The sequence below is a fragment of the Schistocerca cancellata genome, chromosome 2, assembly GCF_023864275.1.
Source record: "Schistocerca cancellata isolate TAMUIC-IGC-003103 chromosome 2, iqSchCanc2.1, whole genome shotgun sequence".
NCBI classification, from domain to species: domain Eukaryota; kingdom Metazoa; phylum Arthropoda; class Insecta; order Orthoptera; family Acrididae; genus Schistocerca; species Schistocerca cancellata.
In genome coordinates, this window is record NC_064627.1 from 793,369,184 (window position 1) to 793,378,912 (window position 9,729).

The following is a 9,729-nucleotide window of genomic DNA, read 5'->3' on the forward strand; positions in this document are numbered from 1 at the left end:
CGTAGGTTGTGAACAAGCTACAGGGAGACATCAGTACACCAGGCGACTTGGACAAGGTCGCCGATGCATTACAACCCCACGTGAAGATCGATATCTGTACATCTCAGCGTTGTGGCGTCGTACGTATACTGCCAGGGGATCTCAGAAGGGCCACCGGAGCAGCTGCGTCCTATCAGCCTGTAAGAAACAGGTTACTGAGAAGGACCTTACGACCCACACGTCGTGTTCTAGTTCCCCATTAGTCACGACATTTTGCACTTCGCCTTCTGTTCTGCCGTTCCCATGCGAGCGGGCAACTTAATCACTGGCGAAACATGTCATTCACAGACGATAGACATCCTCTGACGCAATGTGATGACCATGTTCGTGTGCGAAGACCTGTGGTGAGCGGTACGTGCCAAAAGTTGTCCAGAAAATCGACAGATTTCCAAGATTCTGTGATGTTGGGGAGATACTTCGGTACTGACAGCCACATGCATCTTATTGTTATCCGTGGTCGCCTTAACGTCAGGCAGGTAATCGAAAAAATGGTATTGGAACATATGGTGGTTGCTGCATACTGTTGTGGCCCTGAATTCCTTCTAACTCCAAGGCCTATATAGTAGGAGTCAGCAGGGACGTCCTGCGGCTCCTGGACGTTGAGGTATTGGAATGGCATGTGGTGTGTCCCGACCTAAACACCCTCAAGGATGTGTGGGACATGCTCGACAAGCTGACAGTAGTCGCCCTGCTCCACACAGGTTCTGGAAGAGCTCTGAAGGGAATGGATAGCACAGGCTAACCCCTGTAGACTTTTATGTAGCATGCCAAGTAGGTATCGGTTCATAGAGGACATAAACATTATTGAAACTCTTTTTTAAAGTCCAATGGAAAGCACCCAGGATGACAGTATGAATGATAGCTTACATTTAATTTTCGACACCTGTCGTAGATTTCAGTTCTTTTTCTGTAAACGATCAATGATTCAATGATGAGTTTTATACATCATTGTTGAAAAATGAAGGTATAATTTAGTAACATACCCAGTCCTCAATTATTGCTCAATGGGATGTGGGAGACGCCCAAATTAATCTTCCAGTGATTCTTTTGAGCAGTGTATAGAAGTTGTCGTAAACTAATGGGACTGGCTAGAGGAAGAACGTCAGATGACCAAGGAGGTTCAAATGGCTCTGAGCACTATGGAACTTAACATCTGAGGTCATCAGTCCCCTAGAACTTAGAACTACTTAAACCTAACTAACCTAAGGACATCACACACATCCATGCCCGAGGCAGGATTCGAACCTGCGACCGTAGCGGTCGCGCGGTTCCAGACTAAAGCGCCTAGAATCGCTCGGCCACCCCAGCCGGCCGACCAAGGAGATTTGCAGACATACCCACAGAAACCCTTGCAGACCACAGCGGAGAAGTGATCTTGGCGTGGTAGGCTTCAGAGTGGAGACCATGATGTTAGCTTTGATGTATGTTCACTAGCATCAGAGTCGCTCAAGAGTGCGGTGACAGCCAGTGGGAGTCACTGCGGCTAAGGCCAGAGCTCCCCTTCGGCGTGGGCTGTAGAGAGAGACCCACTGCTGTGGCCTCTGCACACGTGGACTCTCCATACCCAGAAAGTGCCACGCGGTATAGCACTTCCATGGAAATCCACCTGCCAGTTTTCTGTTGCTCTTAGAGTAATGATTCCAACAAATACTTGTAATGACCTTCAAATAAGCACTGATATAGTGAAATATTATTGCTACATGACGTTAATCGAAGGGATGGGCGAGTGATATCGCTGAGAGATCGCGTTGCCACACCAAGGTTGGCACCGCTAATGAGCTATTTATGAGAACTCGCAGTCCGCAATGACGCATGGGGGGGGGGGGGTTAAGGACCACACCTCCCTTCTCAGCATAGCAGCGCCCTCACGCTGAGGTTCATATAGTGCCGAGCAAGCAAGAGCTCTGCTCCAGTTCGAGATCTAACCTGAAAAAATCAAACGCAGGACGAACGCGAAAGCTAATACTGTATTTATGATTGTCTTATTCTTTTAAATCTGGAACAGTTTATTCATCAGTGCATCAAATGATGCTTTGCTAATCCATGACACTTGTAAATTATCCTGTACTCCTGTGGTAATGAACTGTGCTGAAGTTAAGAAAATCCTTTATTGATTTATGTAGTAATGTGGACCAATACTTCATTTATCCTGGTTTGATGTGGCTTCTCCTAGAGAAATCAAAGAACCGACAGTTGTGGCCGGACGAAAGTAGTTCTGCCTGGTCACAACAGAGCATATATTAGTTGTTCATAATTCTGTTTTGTAAAAGACAACCGACACGAACAGCAGATGTCGAAACACAGTTTTATGATGAAAAAATTGTTAACGTGACATTACTGCATTTTGTGCATATGTTAATTTAACTAAAAATTCTAGCACTGCACTCTCTTAGTTTAGTCAAATCATGTAAATATAAGGGAGACATTTCATGGCATATTGATCCACTATCAAACTGTGCGATATAATGTACTGTCTACTGTTAAAGATTTCATTCGGCTGCTCCACCCATCAGTACTAACTGGGGAATAAGTACAAAAATATGTAATATAATGAATGTTTCAAAATATCTGTCGTATTGTTTCTGAATTATGAACTAGAAATCCTGGACTGCATAGACCCGCATTTACCGACTAGCAGTAAGAGCAATGGAGGAGAGGTGAATTAAAAATAATGTATGTGGTGTCTGTTCTTTCGAACATGTCCGAAGAACGAAACACCACATAAAACACTGACACGTTGACGACTAATCGATCACTTCAGTGCAGAAGAACAACATGCTAGAGCTCTTGCAGGAAACGCGAAACGCCAAGAATAATGAGGACAATGGACAAGGGACACTACATCAGTAGTGTGTGGATAAGTTGAGAATTTGGGTCTGAGGTGAGGTGCGCTAGGGTAGTCCGTGCTGCTACGAAGAGCACTGTGTCTGTATAGCGCAATGGTCAGCGCATCTGCCCCGTGAGTCGGAGACCCGGGTTCGGATCATGTTACGTTACGTATTTTCGACTTCATCCATTGGTTTCAGTCAATTTCCACTGGCAGCTAATGTTATTAATTTCTTCGCGTCTAAATTAGAAAGATGTTGGATAAAATGCACAGCATAGGAAGATGAAGAATAAATGAGAAGTCCTGGAAATCGTAATTAATTCTGTGTAACAAAACGGAATGTAGATAAGACTTTTTACTAATAACTCGCAGTTACTCTCTTGAAAATGTGACCACAACTGCGTTGGTGGAGTGCAGGTACTTTGTATGCGCGGCAGACAGTCAATAAGAGACCGTCCCGCCTACATCACGGAGAGAAGTACGAATGGCGTATTTTCTTCTTCTTCTTCTTCAGAGATCTGAACAAGTCCGACTTTGAAAGGAGGGCAGCTCTTGGAAGGCCCCTCGGCGTCCTCATCTGCCACCTCCGTAGTCAAGTAAGGAGCTGGAGCTCTTCTGGAGAGGATAAGCGGATTATCTCTGGAGAAATGGGCGAGGCCGTTGGGGACCGGGGAGGGGAAGACCTTAAGCCGCCGACCCGATGACTAGTATCGTGAGCTGGGAGCGATTATGGAACTGCTTTCCAGAAAAGTCTGTACTAACTGTGACACATGTAAGAATACTTTTCAACTATGTTTTTTCTATTGCGTGAAACCTTCTATTAATATTATTAATTTGAGCTGTACCGTTTTTGAAATTCATTCGTCAGAATGGAAAGATCCGTTACAGTGATCCCTCATTGGAGCAGCTTATATACTAATCTACACTAACGGACAATAAAATTGCTACACCACGAAGATGACGTGCTACAGAAGCGAAATTTAACCGACAGGAAGAAGATGCTGTGATATGCAAATGATTAGCTTCTCAGAGCATTCACACAAGGTTGGCGCCGGTGGCCACACCTACAACGTGCTGACATGAGGAAAGTTTCCAACCGATTTCTCATATACAAACAGCAGTTGACCGGCGTTCCCTGGTGAAAAGTTGTTGTGATGCCTCGTGTAAGGAGGAGAAATGCGTACCATCACGTTTCCGACTTTGGTAAAGGTCGGATTGTAGCCTATCGCTATTGCGGTTTCTCGTATCGCGACATTGCTTCTCGCGTTGGTCGAAATGCAATGACTGTTAGCAGAATATGGAATCGGTGGGTTCAGGAGAGTAATACGGAACGCCGTGCTGGATCCCAACGGCTTCGTATCACTAGCAGTCGAGATGACAGGCATCTTATCCGCATGGCTGTAACGGATCGTGCAGCCACGTCTCGATCCCTGAGTCAACCGATGGGGACGTTAGCAAGACAAAAACCATCTGCACGAACAGTTCGACGACGTTTGCAGCAGCATGGACTATCAGCTCGGAGACCATGGCTGTGGTTACCCTCGACGCTGCATCACAGACAGGAGCGCCTGCGATGGTGTACCCAACGACGAACCTGGGTGAACGAATGGTAAAACGTCATTTTTTCGGATGAATCCAGGTTCTGTTTACAGCATCATTGTGGTCGCACCCGCGTTTGGCGACATCGCGGCGAACACAAATTGGAAGCGTGTATTCGTCATCGCCATACTGGCGTATCACTCGGCGTGATGGTATGGGGTGCCATTGGTTACACGTCTCGGTCACCTCTTGTTCGCAGTGACGGCACTTTGAATAGTGGACGTAGAAACGCGTACGTCGCGTATGTATTCTGTAACAGCGATGGCGAGGCATGACAGAATCTCTGACCAGAGAGTTATTTATCGTTGCTAGTCTGCGCTTGACTGCGCGAGTGCGGAGTTGCACTCTGTCTGCAGTAGTAGTCAGTCAGTAGTTGTGAGTGAGGAGTCGGCGGGCGTCGACATGGGTCTCTGGTCACGGTTCTGGTCGAGGTATATTGTTGTCTAAGTTAATGAAGCAGCATTGCGCTCAGCTAACAACATATGTTAATTGTAATTTAATTTGTTCATAGAAATGCCCCAATAATAATTTTTATAATATAAAGCAACTCTTTTAAAGAAAAGCATTCATTTCAATTTAAAGAATATTTCAAATGCATGATCATTCCTTCCAATAATACTCGTAAAAAAAAATATACGCCAGCACTGCACGAAGCTGTGTCGAAAAATTTCAGTTTAAGAGCAGATGTAATTGCGGTTTTTTTGAGGTAAGAATTTTTGCTTTTTTATTCAGAATACAGGGCCGAAGGGCAGCGCTGCTGTCCTCATAAATTTATCAGGTTACTAGACTTTTTTATTATTTTTGGTGTTTAGGAATTTTTCTATTCCGAACTTGACATTAAATGAGAAAAGAATTTTGTGTGAATGCATTCTTTGCACAGAGACTATAAATGGGAGCCAATTTTCTTCAGACGTTACATTAAACTCAATTTTGTTCAGAGGTTACAATATTTGAAAATTCATTTAATTGTAAGTTATTATATTTTGTGGAAAGGTTACTCTTGGCTCCACATTCTCATTTATATTCTTTTGGGGGGAGGTTACACTTGGCGACATCCGGACCAGGATCGTATTTCTTTGTGAATCTTCTGATAAGTAGTCAGATATCTGCTCTTATTTACTTAAATATAATTAGCATTTGGCGCAACGCTTTTACTAATTTTGTGACGCTCTTTCACAGATCATCGGCAATTCGTTGCTCTTTGTTGTATTTGTGTTTGTTGCTTTTTTCATTGTGCTTATTTCATTTGTCATTAATTGTTTTGAGAAAAATGCCGCGAAAAACTGTTAATAGTACATCGCGAGGTATAATGAGTGAAATAACCGACTTAAACAACTTGACCGATAGTACTTGCGACATGCAGTGTAATGATGACAATTATCCATTTTCAGACAATCTGTGCGTACCGACCACTAATAATGATTTTGATCTTAGTGATGAACAAACGAATTCAATTGTATCGTCTGTTAATGTGACGACAATTGATGACGTGGGGCGTTCTGTTGCAATGAGCGCTGCCCAGCTTGACACACCCGGTTTGCAGGATTTACGTGACGAACAGATAAATTTTTCTAATGAAAATGAACAGAGTAATCAGAGTACGACGGACTTATTTAATTCCAGTGTGGTGACTAACAGTGCATATCCGATTGACGAACATTTTCGAGAATCACAAAATGACCAAATGGTCACACAAAACGTGACAATTGCAGGTATGCCATCAAACAGCACACAGAATAGAGTAGGTAATATTGGGTTGGATCAAGTTATGGCATTTTTTTAGACAACTTAATGAAAAAATAGATAACAATTCCAGACAACAGAGTGAAGATAACAAACAGCTTAAAGAAGATTTCAAACAATAACTTAATGAAATTATTGAAAAACAAGACATCCTTAGTGAAGATAACAAACAATTTAAGGAAAATTTCAAACAACTAGATAACAATTCCAAACAACTTAATGAAAAACAAGACAACTTTAATGAAAATTTCAAACAACTTAGTGAACAGAACGAACAGCTTAATGAAAAATTAGACAACAATTCCAGACAACTTAGTGAACAGATTAGAGCCATTGCCGCGTAGTGTCATGATACTAAGGAACAATTACGTGAGGAAATTGAGATTGCGTTCTCAGTAACATGGTATGTTCTATATGCGATGACATCACGGTCCACAAAACTCTCCAGGCCGGATACATTTGGGACTCCGGATCCACCTCGTACTATAGCAACAGTTAACCATCCGTTGCCATGTGTGAAAGAATCATTGATGTCAATGCTGAAGTTGAGCCGACAGCCACAGAAGACAGCTGGTCCATCCAGTAGAGAGTGTGCTGCGACAGACTTTATAGTATTCTTCTTCTTGTCTGCAAATGATGTTGTCATTTCGACGTCTTCAAATTAGATCTGTTGCGCGAGAATTAAGGGATATGTAAATAGCTGCAACAGGAACACTTAGAGACGAAATTAGTGGAGTCGCTAAACAATGCTCCGAAAAAGCAACAGAATTACGTGACGAGTTTAAAGTAATGACAGCAGAACTTTCGCGCACAATGGATGCAAAGATAGACGCGAAATTCGACCAACAGAACACACAAATTGACGAACGTTTTAATCAACACCTACAAAACAGTGATACGCGTTTCCGTAAATTTATACAGGGTCAGAATAAAGTAAAATGACAAGTAATGGAAACAATCACCGCACAGAGGCAGGAAGATAAACGTAAATTGTTTGCGAAAGCAAAAACATAGGTAGACAACAATATTGCTACAGTATCGGACAAAATTAATACCATCGAACAGTTGAACACGGAATTGCGTGATGAAATTTCCGATCTTAAATCAAAAACAGATACACACACAGTAGATTTTCAAACAGTGACCGACAGGCTCGAACAATTAGAACTAACACAGGATTTCGATGTCGTCAAAGCTGACGTTAAAAAATTGAACGAAAACACACGTAAATTACAAAAACAGATTAATGCTTCTGACACTAAGAACGATGATCAGGTAAAAATACTGACCGAAAAATGTGATGAATTGGCTAGTCGTATTGATATTATTGAAAGTAATAATGACAGCAAATCGGACGATACTGCACCGATTTTGTTTAACTAAACATCTGAATTCCAAAATTTACAGCAGACAATCAATGAGATCGATTCGTCTAATAACACATTGCGTAGAAAATTGTCAAGTTTACAGCAAGAGGTAACAGAGATAAAAAATATTTCAGTTAATAACACATCACAGCAGACGCCACTTTGCGAACATTTGTCAGACTCACGCAGCGCGTATAATTTAGGTAATCTACAGAGAGTACGTGAGTTGGATTCAGAACAGTCACAGACAAACAGATTCCCATACAATCCTGAACCTAATCCGTCATACAGAGATGATAATTTTGATTACAAACATTTTCTGTCAGTGAGAAAATTTAAAGTGTTTAAAAATGACAGAACACAGATTCACCCACTGTATTGGATACAACAATCTAGCTTTGCTTTTCCACCGACTTGGCCCGTAACGCATAAACTTGAATTTATTTACAGTTTTTTGGAAGGCGAACCGGCAACTCGTATGAGGCCGATCGCGAGGCAATGCTATTCGGTAGGAGAGTTTCAGAATGGTTTTCTGTCAGCGTATTGGTCGAAGACGACACAGCGTGGAATTAAAGATCAACTAATTAGTTTACCAAATTATGAGCACAAAATTTTCCCAGTGTCACGCAATCTTTTGAGCATATGGTACAACAAAACCAGTACTTAAGTGAACCATATAGTGAATCTGCACTCATTCAATTATGTATTTCTAATTTGCCACGATCATTAAGAGTGTCACTTTTAACGGATGAGCAAAAAGAAAATATTTCGGCATTCAGGGATCTGTTGCAGCTTTTAGAAGTGCGGCAATCAGATTATTCTTTCGTGAACAAAAATTTTTCATATAACAACCAAGGCCAACAAACTTACAGTAATTACGATCAACCACGCAATTTCAATAGCAAAGCTAATAGACGCTTTAGGAACGACAACAACCAGAACGTTAATAGCAGACAAAATTTTGATTATCAGTATCGACAAAATTATCAGCAGGAACAGGAACCGCATTTTAGTAACAATAGAGGTTTTCCACAACAACAGCAACAAAACCAGCCGGTTACCATACCTAACCAACAATGTAATGCACAAGGTCAGCCTAACTTTAATGTTTCGCCGCGTGGACGTATAGTCCCTGGTACAACAAATAGTAACGCACGGCAGCAAAGGAACAACTACGTACAGAGAACACAGTATTTCAATTCCGATCGCAATGCACCGTATAGGAATGACTAATACGACAGACGTAAAAATAATGAGAACAATTTTCAGCGTACGTTTAATAACAGTCGGTCTTACCAGCAGCAAAATGATCAGCAACAACATATTCTCATGAATGAACCCGACAGAAGGTCTCATCCAGAGCGTAATACGTCTGGAAGAAATAACAGAACAGTTCAAATAGTGGAAATGCCACAGAATCCTCCTGATAATAATAACACGTCAGATAGAATCTGACTAGATTCTGTACAGCTCGCATCTTCCAGTAATACAAGCACTACTTTTGACATGCAGAATGTTGTTCACGAAAATGTAATTTCTTTCGACGACATCCGAGACACTCTATTACAGGAAAGACCAGTTGTTCAAAAAACCATTTCACACCCTGTCATCGAAATTAAAATTGGTTCATCGAAATTTTCAGCAGTAATCGACTCTGGATCACCTATGTCAGTAATAAATGAAGAAACTTTCATCGAGTGTAACAAAGAGAATGCTTATCCTACATTACCATTAGGCAAAACGAAAGTGAAGGGAGCAGTATCGAGTAAAGGAGTAGATGTTAAATTACAGACGCATTTATCATTTTGTATTGCAGGTCATACTTTTCACTCAAATTTTTGGATTGTTCCTTTATTGACAACAGACGTTATTTTAGGTACTAATTTTCTGGTACAACACGACGCAGTTATTGATTTTCAAAATTCCTATTTAATGTTGAAGGATGAAAATATACAATTGGCTTTAGAATTTCAGCATTCTTTATCTGCGGAAGAACAAACAATTAATCGTACAGAGGTCATTTGTGCATCACGTAATATAGACTGTAATTCCACATTGTTCACGGATACGTACGTACATAACTATAATACTCCAGACGAAGCTGACTACGACGTAATGCAGATGATTTCTGATAAAGTTAAACAAAGCAGTGCA